Below are 12,046 nucleotides of genomic sequence, written 5' to 3' on the forward strand. Positions count from 1 at the left end.
CTAACCACTGAGCCATCATGCTGCTCAACCTTAAAAAATATGTAAATATATAAAGTACTTAAAGGGGTATTCCAGGAATCAACTGGCTCCAGAAAGTTAAACAGATTTGTAAATTACTTCTATAAAAATTTTTTAATCCTTCCAATAATTATCAGCTGCTGATGTTGAGTTGTTCTTTTCTGTCTGGCAACAGTGCTCTCTGCTTGTCTCGGGAACTGCACAGAGTAGAAGAGGTTTTCTATGGGGATTTGCTTCTACTCTGGACAGTTCCCGAGACAGGTGTCATTAGAGACCACTTAGACAGAAAAGAATAACTCAACTTCAGCAGCTCATAAGTACTGAAAGGTATAAGATTTTTTAATAGAAATTACATTCACAAATCTGTTTAACTTTCTGGAGCCAGTTGATGGCCATCACTCCTTTACAATCTTGTTCATCCCAACCCAAATTTTAACCGTAAAAATTATGTGGCAAATGTTACTGTGTGTGAAATGGAATAAGAACGATATAACACATTTTTAACCTAAAGTTTGGGTATCTTTGCTTAGATTAGTGTTTCTAATAAATGTCATCTGTGTTTCTTGACTGTCAATCCCTCCTGGTATATGTTATGTAACGTATTCTGATTCAGATTGTTGTTATAGCGATCTATCCCTTGTAAGACCTCTATGCCTGGCCTGAATAAGCAGATATAACCACTGCGGACAATCCTTTTCAGATAGCTGAACTCACCAATACTGTTTTCATCCACAAGCTGGTTTATTCTCTACATCAAACAACAGGAATATAGCAGAATGAATGGACTACAGTATTATGCGGTCAAAAGATGATGCTTTCCTTAGCTTGCCATGCAGAATACATGAGTCCCTGTAACATGTGGCAGATGCACGCATCCATGACACAGGAAGTGAGGCACTAAGCAGGGGTGTGGTTACATTTAAAGATAATGAGTCATAGCTTTCAGGAGAGAGAATCATGAGCATTACCAAAAAAAAGGCCACAAGGTGGCAGTAAATAACTAACCATAGAAAATTCCATAGGAAATGGATTAAAGAATAAACTAAGTAAATTCCATCAACAGAATATTAACTGTGTAACAGCACACTCCCCACCTGGCATTGTAAATGTCACTATTTTATACGATAACAGTAGTTATGCAATTGCAAATAAACAACAGTGCAATTTGCTTGATGTCTTGAGATCCTGGAAGACATAAAGAAGAAAGAATATGCACATAATGAAATAAGACAAAGTTATATCAATAAAGTTCAAGACTCTTTCTTCTTGAAGTCAAAGGTAGGAACCAACAGCATACGCAAGCAAGTTCACTCTCCAAAGGGCAAGAGTAAAATAAGTTCCGTGATCAGTCTGATGAAAGTATTTACAGTCCCTTGTCTTGCAACTTTCACCTCCACATTGCGTACTTTACCGTCATCACTAAGAACACTCTTTACGATAAGTCCCACAGGCCACTCGATTCTTTTGGCTTGCCGATATGTGAGCAGAACGGGATCTCCAATTGTTATGTTAGGGTTCAGGCGTTGCCATTCCTGCATCCTTGCAGAGTAGAAAGATACTCCATCTTCCAAGGATTCCAGAAGCAGTTGGCTAGGTGTTGTACTCGCTTCCACTGGTCATAGCACAGATTTCCTGATTTAAAGTTTCCAAGTGGAACAGGAATAGACCCAAGCTTCTGGGTAAGCAGAGTATCTGGGGTAAAGATAGTTGGGTTCTCTGGATCTGTAGACACTGGAACAAGTGGTCTGGAATTAAGTATAGCAGATGCCTCTGCCATGAAGGTGGTTAAAACCTTGTGGGTAAGTCTTATGGAATTCGAGTCCATAAGCATAGAATCCAGTATTTTATGTGTAATGCCTATCATTCTCTCCCATGAGCCGCCCATATGGGAAGGATGAGGAGGATTGAATATCCATGTACAGCCTTTTTCAGCAAAGAGATCTTGGATTGGCCTAGAGTTGAGCTGTAACTCTCGACAGGCTCCAACGAAATTAGTACCACAGTCAGATCTTAGTGTCTGGACTTGTCCTCTGATGGCAAGAAATCGTCTTAAAGCACTGATGAAGCTTGAAGCATCCATAGATTCTATTACTTCAATGTGTACTGCTCGCACACTCATGCAAAGGAACAGCACTGCCCATCGTTTGGTTTTGGCTTGGCCACCTCGAGCCCTGCGGGCTGTTACCATCCATGGTCCAAAGACATCCAAACCAACTTGAGTGAAGGGTGGGTCTGTCCCCTTAAGGACCAAGCCCATTTTAACCTTAAGGACCAGGCCAATTTTTTTTTGCGTTTTCGTTTTTTCCTCCTCGCATTTTAAAATCCATAACATAATTTTATATTTCCATCTACAGAACCATATAAGGGCTTGTTTATGGCGTTACCAATTGTACTTTGTAATTAAAGCTTTCATTTTTTTTAAACGAAAATTATGTCCAGCACCAGGATGTGGATAAAAACGGGTTTCTTTATTCAATGAAGACAGCTACAAACATGAAATCTCTGACGTGTTTCACACTTTCGCGCTTAGTCATAGAGTGGCATATAACACATAAGAACACACATATATATATATATATATATATATATATATATATATATACTAAAATTTCTCCTCAACAATTGGTGATAACACAGATGGAAGTAAAACGCGAAACGAATCCGGTGTGTTCAAAAACATGCACCGGATTCTCAAAAAATATATACATTGTATTATGGGTGCGGTGTGGATAATATTCAAGAATTTAGCGAAAACTGCAACAAATATATATATTTATCAAAATCAATATGTACTGTATATAAAAGTACAAAAAATTGTTGAGGATAATAACAATTATGAAAAAAACGCAGGAAAAACCGCATATTTGCATATTTTGGAGGCTTTCGTTTTCACACTGTACACTTTACGGTAAAAATGACATGTGTATTTTATTCTGTGGTTCAATATGATTAAAATGATACTCATGGCTAGATACTTTTATATTTTTGTACCGCTTAAAAAAAATCAAAAAATTTTTGTACAAAATCAGTAATCTAAAATCTATTGTGACCATCTATAACTTTTTCATTTTTCTGTATATAGGGCAGAATGAGGGCTCATTTTTTGCGCCGTCATCTTTACTTTTTATCAATACCCCATTTGCATATATAAAACTTTTATAAAAATTTTTTGAATAAAATGTGACAAAAAAGCAGCATTTTTTTTTTACATTTACACCATTCACCGTACGGGATCATTAACATTATATTTTGATAGTCCAGACATTTATGCACACGGCAATACCAAATATGTTTATATAAAAAAAAAAATGTATGCTTTATGGGGGTAAAATGGGAAAAACTGTCAATTTTCATTTTTATTGGGGGAGGGGATTTTTTCCCTTTTTTTTACTTTTTATTTTAAAATTTTTTAACCTTTTTTTTTTACACTTTGTATGTCCCAATAGGGGACTATCTATAGCAATCATTTGATTGCTAATACTGTTCAGTCCTATGCATAGGGCATAGCACTGATCAGTGTTATTGGTGAGCTTCTGCTCTGCTCGATCTCAGACCAGAGCAGGAGACGCCGGGAGACAGATGGAGGAAGGTGAGGGGACCTCCGTCCGCCATTACAGATGATTGGATCCCCGCGGCAGCACTGCTGGCGATACGATCATCTATTTTTATGGTTCAAAAGATTTATTAAACATTGATAACATATACAACATCCGCCCCAGGGCGGTAGAAGCGGGCATTCGAATACAGATAGATCATCTATTTTAACATGCGCATTTTAAAATGCACAGATACCTTGATCTGTACTGATCACGGCATCTGAGGGGTTAATGGTAGACATCCGCGTGATCGCAGATGTTGTCTATCACTGGCGGGTCCCCGGCTGCTGCCAGCAGCCGGAACCTACTGTGTATGACGAGAGCACAGCTCCGATGCTTGCGGTCATACACAGGACTTAAATGTACGTCCTGGTGCGCTAAGTACTGCCACACCAGAACGTACATTTACATCCGTGGTCGTTAAGGGGTTAACCGGTCAGCTGGCAGATCTGACATTTGCTGTTGCTGATGTTTACCTTTTAGTTTACGGCAGTGAACACAGCTGTGCAGTGTAGCTGTAATTTGTCATTTTGCTCCTAAAATCCAAAGACCTGTCGCTCTTTTGGGACTCTCTGTGAAGTGTCTACCTTGGCGCTTAACCCCTTCGTGGTAGTGCCGTGTAAGCAGAGTGGTAATGTGATGGCGAGCAGGTAAAATGAGAGGATTCTGTTCTTTCTCTCCGCACTTGGGCTTGTTTAAACTTTCACCAACTCTGAACATGTGATCATTGTCAATGAATGGGTTTACGTTAGCAACTGGACCGTTTTTTTGGAATGTCCCTCTTGTCACAGATATATTTAATGTCTGAGCCAAAGACTTCCTGCTGTACAATGCGTATTATGACCATTTCACCTTCAGTAATGTCCTTTGCAGAAAGAAGCTTTTGACACATGTGCCAACCTTGACATTGAACATCGGTGGGCTTTGTGTGAAAGCAGTGTGGACTAACCTTGCGATGGTGCGTACAAGCCTTATCCACTTAGAAAATCATTCAAAGTGCTGACAAGCCAAGACGAGCCTTTATTTAGTACTGGTGACGAGGGTTTTAACTTCCGGACAAATCTCTGGATCTTTGTCAGGTTCTAGGATACTTTAGACATCAGCTGTGGTTTCTTCTGGCTGATCCAGCAGGAATTCAGGACCTGTTATCTGAAAATAATTAGCGAAGGAACTTGCAGACACTGGCCTATGGCATGATCTGCAGGATTCATTTTAGATGGGACATAATGCCGTTGTTCAGGTTTAGACAATTTCCTGATTCTTTCAAAACGGTTGCTGACAACTTTGCTGTCTGTGTAGAATTTGGTGTCATCTATCAGAATGTCCAGCTCCCGTAGTATGAAATCTGCAATTTCTACAGCTAGAACAGTCCCACAAAGTTCAAGCCTAGGGATTGTGTGCTCTGGCTTAGGTGCTAATCTAGCTTCCCCAAACAGAAACCCTATGTGGGTTTGATTCGAAGAGTCTATTACCTTGAGGTAGGCAACAGCTGCTATGGCCTCAGTAGATGCGTTTGAGAAGATGTGAAGCTCTTTTCTCTGACTTGTAGCAAGGGAAGCTGAATTGTAGCAGCATGGTATACGGAATCCATCTAAGACACGTAGAGATTGTTTCCAGGACTCCCACTTGGAAAGCTTGTCTGTTGGCAATGGAGCGTCCCAATCTTTAAAGAGCACCCATCATCAACTAAACTTTCCCTAATCCCCCTCCCCATCTGTCCCTGACTCTAACTATCTCTATCCCTATATTTTTTTTGTTTAAAACCCCATGTATATACCTTTTTCATAGCATCTTCGGTAGCTCAGTGTTGAGCAGTATACGAGGGCAGGAAGTGCGCGTGGCCCGGCAGGCGCGACGTCATCCGAAGCCTGGCCAGCATCCGCCCTTCTTCCTGTATGCTGCGCTCCCTTTCTGGAGCGCGCATACATGTGAAGCACAGGGGAGGGCCGGTGTGAGGTGGATTTTTTCGCCCCTGTCAATTCTTGTGTCCTCTCCTCCCTCAGCTTTCCTAAGATTTCCGAAGCTAGAGCTGGAGGAGGGCAGAGCAAGGGGAGAGAGGAGGTACACGTCCCCTCCCTCATCTCCCCGAGCTCCGGAGGATGCAGATCTCCACGGGGAGAAGTACAAGCCCCCTCCCTGAGCTCCCCGAGCTGAGGCCACAGATCTCCATGGATAGCCAGAGCAGGTCTAGAAGCCAGAGCAGCACTCCTCATCTCCCCTGCCTGAGCTCTGACTGTGTTTACTGTACACGGGCTGGGGATTCATACACTGCAGTGACTGGGAATAAATCTCTGCCTGGGGATTATTTCTTTGTGAGGAGGAAGGGGGTCCCTGTTGTGTGTATGTATGCTGGGAGTTTTAGTCCCTGTTAGTTGTGTGTGTGTATATGCTGGCAGTTGTAGTCCCTGTTAGGTGTGTGTCTATATATGATGGGAGTTGTAGTCCCTGTTAGGTGTGTGTGTGTATGTTGGGAGTTGTAGTCCCTGTTAGGTGTTTCTATATATGATGGGAGTTGTAGTCCCTGTTAGGTCTGTGTGTATACTGGGAGTTGTAGTCCCTGTTGTGTGTGTGTGTGTGTATGCTGGGAGTTTTAGTCCCTTTTAGGTGTGTGTGTGTATGCTGGGAGTTGTAGTCCCTGTTAGGTGTGTGTGTATGCTGGCAGTTGTAGTCCCTGTTAGGTGTGTGTCTATACATGATGGGAGTTGTAGTCCCTGTTAGGTGTGTGTGTGTGTATGCTGGGAGTTGTAGTCCCTGTTAGGTGTGTGTGTGTATGCTGGCAGTTGTAGTCCCTGTTAGGTGTGTGTCTATATATGATGGGAGTTGTAGTCCCTGTTAGGTGTGTGTATGCTTGGAGTTGTCGTCCCTGTTAGGTGTGTGTGCATGTATGCTGGGAGTTGTAGTCCCTGTTAGGTGTGTGTTTGCTGTGAGTTATAGTCCCTGTTAGGTAGGTGTGGATATGGATGCTGGGAGTTGTAGTCCCTGTTAGGTGTGTGTGTATGCTAGGAGTTGTAGTCCCTGTTAGGTGTGTGTATGCTGGGAGTTGTAGTCTCTGTTAGGTGTGTGTGTATGCTGGGAGTTGTAGTCCCTGTTAGGTGTGTGTGTATGCTTGGAGTTGTAGTCCCTGTTAGGCGTGTGTGTATGCTGGGAGTTGTAGTCCCTGTTAGGCGTGTGTGTATGCTGGGAGTTGTAGTCCCTGTTATATGTGTGTATGCTGGGAGTTGTAGTCCCTGTTAGGGGTGTGTGTGTGTATGCCGGGAGTTGTAGTACCTGTATGGTGTGTGTGTGTGTATGCTGGGAGTTGTAGTCCCTGTTAGGTGTGTGTGTGTATGCTAGGAGTTGTAGTCCCTGTTAGGTGTGTGTGTATGCTGGGAGTTGTAGTCCCTGTTAGATGTGTGTGTATGCTGGGAGTTGTAGTCCCTGTTATGTGTGTGTGTATGCTGGGAGTTTTAGTTCCTTTTAGGTGTGTGTGTATATGTTGGGAGTTGTAGTCCCCGTTAGGTGTGTGTGTGTATGCTGGGAGTTGTAGTCCCTGTTAGGTGTGTGTATATGCTGGCAGTTGTAGTCCCTGTTAGGTGTGTGTCTATATATGATGGGAGTTGTAGTCCTTGTTAGGTGTGTGTGTGTGTGTGTATATATGCTGGCAGTTGTAGTCCCTGTTAGGTGTGTGTCTATATATGATGGGAGTTGTAGTCCCTGTTAGGTGTGTGTGTATGCTGGGAGTTGTAGTCCCTGTTAGGTGTGTGTGTATGCTGGGAGTTGTAGTCCCTGTTCGGTGTGTGTATGCTGGAAGTTGTAGTCCCCAGGAAGCAGAGATGCACGGGGTCCATACAAGGAAGCAGAGATGCACGGCGTCCGTACAGGGAAGCAGAGATGCATAGGGTTTGTACAGTGGTCTTCATGTCAGCGTTCATTGTACTGCAGCTTTGAGAGAAAATCATGTCAGGAGGGATGTACAGGAGAAATAACTCTGTAGCATGTACAGCTTCATCCGTTTTCTCCTCCTTCTCAATTTCTCCTGGATGAAAATGTACAGGCTACAGTGTTATTTCTCCTGTACTTCCCTCCTGACATGATTTTCTCTCAAAGCTGCAGTACAATGAATACTGACATGAAGACCTCTGTAAAAACCTCGTGCATCTCTGCTTCCCTGTATGAACCCTGTGCTTCTCTGCTTCCCTGTATGAAACCCGTGCATTTCTGCTTCCCTGTATGAACCCCATGCATCTCTGCTTCCCTGTATGGACCCCATGCATCTCTGCTTCCCTGTAAGGACCCCGTGTATCTCTGCTTCCCTGTATGGACCCCGTGCATCTCTGCTTCCCTGTATGGACCCCGTGCATCTCTGCTTCCCTGTATGGATCCCGTGCATCTCTGCTTCCCTGTAAGGACCATGTGCATGTCTGCTTCCCTGTATGGACCCCGTGCATCTCTGCTTCCCTGTATGGACCCCGTGCATCTCTGCTTGCCTGTATGGACCCCGTGCATCTCTGCTTGCCTGTATGGACCCCGTGCATCTCTGCTTGCCTGTATGGACCCCGTGCATCTCTGCTTGCCTGTATGGACCCCGTGCATCTCTGCTTGCCTATATGGACCCCGTGCATCTCTGCTTGCCTGTATGAACCCTGTGCATCTCTGCCTCCCTGTATGAACCCCGTGCATTTCTTCGTCCCTGTATGAACCCCGTGCATTTCTTCGTCCCTGTATGAACCTCGGGCATTTCTACGTCACTGTATGAACCCCGTGCATCTCTGCTTCCCTGTATGATCCCGTGCATCTCTGCTTCCCTGTATGATCCCCGTGCATCTCTGCTCCCCTGTATGAACCCCGTGCATCTCTGCTTCCCTGTATGAACCCCGAGCATGTCTGCTTCCCTGTATGGACCCCGTGCATCTCTGCTTCCCTGTATGGACCCCGTGCATCTCTGCTTCCCTGTATGGAACCCGTGCATCTCTGCCTCCCTGTATGAACCCCGTGCATCTCTGCCTCCCTGTATGAACCCTGTGCATTTCTTTGTCCCCCGTATGAACCCCGTGCATTTCTTCGCCCGTATGAACCCCGTGCATTTCTACGTCACTGTATGAACCCCGTGCATCTTTGCTTCCCTGTATGATCCTGTGCATCTCTGCTTCCCTTATGATCCCTGTGCATCTCTGCTCCCCTGTATGAACCCCGTGCATCTCTGCTTCCCTGTATGAACCCCGTGCATCTCTGCTCCCCTGTATGGATCCCGTGCATCTCTGCTTCCCTGTATGGATCCCATGCATCTCTGCTTCCCTGTATGAACCCCGTGCATCTCTGCTCCCAGCACACACGCACCTATCAGGGAATACAACTTCCAGCATACACACACACCTAACAGGGACTACAACTCCCAGCATACGCACACACCTAACAGGGACTACAACTCCCAGCATATGCACACACCTAACAGGTACTACAACTCCCAGCATACACGCACGCACACACCTAACAGGGACTACAACTCCCAGCATATGCACACACCTAACAGGGACTACAACTCCCAGCATATACACACACCTCTCTCCCCTGCTCTGGCTATCCATTGAGATCTGCGGCCTCAGCTCTGGAGAGGAGGGAGGGGGCGTGTACTTCTCCCCGTGGAGATCTGCATCCTCTGGAGCTCGGGGAGAGGAGGTAGGGGGCATGTACCTCCTCTCTCCCCTTGCTCTGCCCTCCCCCAACTCTAGCCCTGCTGCTTCTATCTTGCAGAACCACGGGTTTGAATTTTTCACCTCACAACGGCAGAGTCGGGAGCGCGCCCTGCAGGGATGCGCACACAGCGCTTGCTCCCGTCTGTCTGATTGACAGGCGGGGAGCTGCGTGAGTATGCGATTTCGGACTCACGCCGGCTGCCAGGCCGGCGTAAGTCTGAAATCACTAAAAAAGGGAGACCTCTAGTGGACAAAAGTATAAACACAAAAAACACATAAAAGTATACATTTTTTTTATAGAACCAAATTAGAAAATTAATCTATACATATTAAACTATAAAATAAAAAACAATTTTTTTGATGAGAGGTACTCTTTAATAGTCTCTGAGAACTGTCTAAGCAAGGATTTGCCTTGTATGGTGATAGGAGCCACAAATCCCATTGGATCATATAGGCTGTTCACTTCTGACAGAACACCACCATAAATGGCTTGTCTGCAGAGCTGACTTGAAAGCCAAAGGTGTCCTAAGATAAGTCCCATCGTAGGCCTAGGTCCATCCCCAGGTTTAGGTCTTTAACCCTGTGGCATGATCGTGAGGTTGAAAGGCTTTCATAATGGCAACACTATTTGAGGCAATCTTGTGTAGTCTGAGGTTAGCCTCAGAGAGCATACCTTGTGTCCTTTGGAGCAGATCTATGGCTTCTTCACCTGTAGGTAAAGCCCATCGTCAACATAAAAGTCTCTCTCAACGAAGTGTCAAGCGTCCACGCTAGACTCCTTTTCTCCAACAAGGGCAGTCCTTCTTAAACCATATGTTGCAACAGCGGGTGAGGGACTATTCCCAAATACATGCACTTTCACGCAGTATTCCATGATCTCATTGTCCATGTTGTTGTTACGGTGACATAGAAACCTTAAGAAGTTCCTATGGTCTTCTTGTACAATGAAGCAATTAAACATTTGCTCAGTGTCTGCAGTAAATGCAACTGGCTCTCTTCTAAACCTCACAAGTACACCTACAAGGTTGTTGGTTAGATTTGGACCCCTGAGTAGAACATCGTTCAGGGATACCGCTTGATGCTTGGCACTGGAGACAAATACTACCCTGATTTGTTTAGGCTTGCGTGGGTGATACACTCCGAAGAAAGGCAGGTACCAGCATTCATCTTGTCTTTGAAGTGGTGGCACTGGTTCAGCATAATCATTGTCAAAAACCCTTTTCATGAAAAGCTGATGAAGTGATCCTTCATTTCAGGCCTGTTCTTTAGTGTTTGTTCTAGTATGAGGGTTTTTGCCTTCCTCTGGATCAACTAAACTCAATAGGGACTTATTAGGGTTATAGGTGGAACTTGATGGACTTTTGTCTTTTTTCAACCTAATGAACTATGTTACTATGAATTGAATCTGGATAGAGCCTGTTCATGAATGGTTGGGAGTTTGGCCCTTGTAGCACGAAGAGGTAATGGCGCGACCCAGCTGTTAGACTTATCCTGGAAGAATTGTTTGTCCATTATTTTGATGAACTCTCTGTCTTCAACTGACAAGGCTATTTTATTGTCATCACTTGTAGTACTAAACACTGCAGCACCTAGGTTGTCATAACAAAAGACAGGAGTAACATGCCGTACTTGGATGATGTCAAGAGGCTTCTCCTTTACTTCATAATGGTGAGGGCATTGTTTGAAGTGGGAGGCCCGTCCATTCCCCAACATGTAAGTTTTAAAGGAGCGGATTTCAGACGACATACGCTTGATGCCCAAGCATACATCACCCACTATTACTCAGCCTAGGTCAAGTCTTTGTGCATAAGGGGCATTGTCAGGTCCATCACACTGGTCACATACTTTATGTACTCTGAGAATGTCTCTTCCTAGCAGGACCAAAATGTCAGCACTTGTGTCCATTGCAGGAATCTCATCAACAAGGTGTCTTAAGTGAGGATGGTGATATGCAGCTTCTGGAGTGGGAATCTCTTCCCTTTTGTCTGGTATCTGGTCACACTCAACTGATGTTGTTAGGGGTATGCTCCCTCTCCCCTTGATATGAGAGACTATGAACCCATCGACCCTTCTGCCAAAGGTCTCTACACGACCAGAAAGGGTTCTGAGAGTATATGGTGTGGTGTGACCCTCTATGCCAAAGATCTCAAAGAATTTAGGCTTAACCAGGGATCTGTTGCTCTGTTCATCTATTATGGCATCCATCCTAGTAGCTTTCTCAGGATGGTCCTTCGGGTATATCTTGGCTAGGCATACCTTGGTGCAGCATTTGTGATCCAAGCCCTCTCCACAGACGTCTGTGCATGAAGAGAGAACATTATCTTTGGCTGGAACATGACCTTGTTGCTCCCCGCCATGATTTGAGGCAGGGGAGGAGGTAAATGGCTGCTGTAGTTTGTCTGGAAGTGGGGTAGGATGCATAGCTGTAACATGGTTGTCGCTACTGCATTCTGTGCACTTGATGACAACTTTACAGTCTTTAGCAAGATATCTATAAGAAGCACAGCACTTGAAGCATATTCCAAGTTTCTGGAGAATCTCCCTGCGCTCTTGTTAAGTCTTTGCCCTAAGCCCACAACCTTTCTTAAGAGGGTGAGGCTTCTTGTGAATAGGACACTGGTGATTAGAGTCTTTATTTTTGTCATCCACAACGCCCTGATCACTAGGTGAGGTAGTGGAGGGTGAGATGTCTGTCCTCTTGACAGATATTGCTTTATTAAAATCTCTACACTTAGGTGCTGTGTTATCACACCTTGATGA

General features: G+C 44.6%; 1 protein-coding gene across 4 annotated transcripts in view; it reads right to left on the reverse strand.

Moving 5' to 3' along the window:
• The window catches only part of STX17 (syntaxin 17), a 389,479-nt gene that overhangs the window by 50,987 nt on the left and 326,446 nt on the right, over positions 1-12,046 (reverse strand). The gene's annotated exons all lie outside the window — the stretch shown is intronic.

Source organism: Hyla sarda, chromosome 5 (assembly GCF_029499605.1).
Source record: "Hyla sarda isolate aHylSar1 chromosome 5, aHylSar1.hap1, whole genome shotgun sequence".
Classification (NCBI taxonomy): Eukaryota; Metazoa; Chordata; class Amphibia; order Anura; family Hylidae; genus Hyla; species Hyla sarda.